Source organism: Halyomorpha halys, unplaced genomic scaffold (genome assembly GCF_000696795.3).
Source record: "Halyomorpha halys isolate HHAL.00 unplaced genomic scaffold, Hhal_1.1 Scaffold68.1, whole genome shotgun sequence".
NCBI lineage: Eukaryota > Metazoa > Arthropoda > Insecta > Hemiptera > Pentatomidae > Halyomorpha > Halyomorpha halys.
In genome coordinates this window covers 578,769-580,352 of record NW_027116161.1, presented here as the reverse complement: position 1 = coordinate 580,352, position 1,584 = coordinate 578,769, and the positions used below count along the sequence as shown (strand labels likewise).

Here is a 1,584-nt window from a genome sequence, read left to right as displayed (position 1 = left end):
GAGATTCTTGTGCAATAGGCGAAAATATAAAGCACCAAAATTTTGAAAAAGGACAACCCCTGCTAGTGTCAGTTAGTCATGTAAGTTCAAATACCGTTTTGAAATTTGATATAAGGTTTACATTTATTTTTAAATATAACTCCACTAATCCGTCACTAAGAACCATATATCCGGATTATTGAAATACACATACACACACTCACACATGTGCGAGTGTGGAATAGTTGTGTGTTTTTATAAATATCTGATGAAAATTAAAACGATTAATGCCAGGATTCATTTTCAAAATAAACCATCCTTTTAAATGACCCAATTTAGCTTTCCCGGTAAATTTGAAAAATTTTTGATAATAAGTGATAGTAAACGAAATAGTAAAAATAATTGTTTTTAAAAGGATAATTTACACTGCTATATTGCGTCTCATCCTGCCTAGTACGTTAAATGTTCATAGTAATACATTAAAAGCTACATCACATTTTGAGCTTATTATCAATCCATTCCTAAACAAATAAACACAGAGTAATTAGATAGTCATAAAATTAAGTCAGGATACACCATCACATGAAACTCTATTAAATACTTCATAGCAAGATTCATTCGTTGTGCATTCATTTATAAAATATACATATATATATAAAATATAATTGAGATAGTAATTCTTTGAATAAATTATATTCGGTTTTTTCAATTATTTTGGCTCATCTCACTATTGTACAATATCAACAAAAACTGACAAAGTTACCAAGCATTAATTTCCTTGCCAATTTTGATTCCAAAATCACTAATTGTTGGCGTTTTTATCGTTGTATAATTGAAAAGAATATTTACAAACTTTCTAAAGTTGAGTTATTTACTTTTAATAAGACCTGAAAATTCCATGAAAATGATAATTCAAATGAATATATCAATGAATTCTTTAAACCGGTAAGAGCACCGGTAGAAACAAAGTATCGTTGTAACTGATAACTGTATTTAAATGACTATTTCTTCTCCTTTTAATAAAAACAAAATACAAAAAATAAAAAGTTAGTTAGCTAGTAAAAAGATGTTTCTAGTATATTTTTTAATATAAATGGAATCATTTCCTATTGTTTTTAATTTTCCTATAAACACTGATATGATAGTCTATCACCAATCATACTGATTTATAGCCCAAATATTACAAAAAAAAAATCATATGTATATTTGTAATACATGCAATAAAATGTAATAAATGTATATATATTTTATAGTTATCAGGCTTATAAACGAATATAAGAGGGGTCTACCTTATCAGAGCCAACAGCCAAAACCTCCACTCGAAGGAGAAATGCAGACTTGCAAATCTTCAAACCGACTGAAGAGAAATGTATCTTGATAGAACTATTTGAAAGTAAAGAAGAAAACTTGCTCGAACCGAACAGCTCAAGAAGAGACAGTGAAACTAAAAAGGAAAATGAGAAATGGCAGTTGGAAAGGCAGGAGAGATGGGCTGCGCGCGCAACTATTGACCAGGGCGGGGCAGAAACAATCGAGCTACTCGCCTCTTTGTAACCTTATTTTCTCAAAAAAATATAATAAAAAATTATATATTACATAACAAAT

The 1,584-nt window shown here is 29.1% G+C and overlaps 1 protein-coding gene across 1 annotated transcript in view; it reads right to left on the bottom strand.

The window, feature by feature from the left end:
• The window catches only part of LOC106692730 (uncharacterized), an 82,581-nt gene extending 81,127 nt beyond the window's left edge, over positions 1 to 1,454 (bottom strand). The window contains exon 1 of the mRNA XM_014438848.2: positions 1,269 to 1,454. The gene's annotated coding sequence lies outside the window, so the exon portion shown is untranslated. The remainder of the gene's footprint in view (positions 1 to 1,268) is intronic.
• Positions 1,455 to 1,584: the final 130 nt, after the last annotated feature.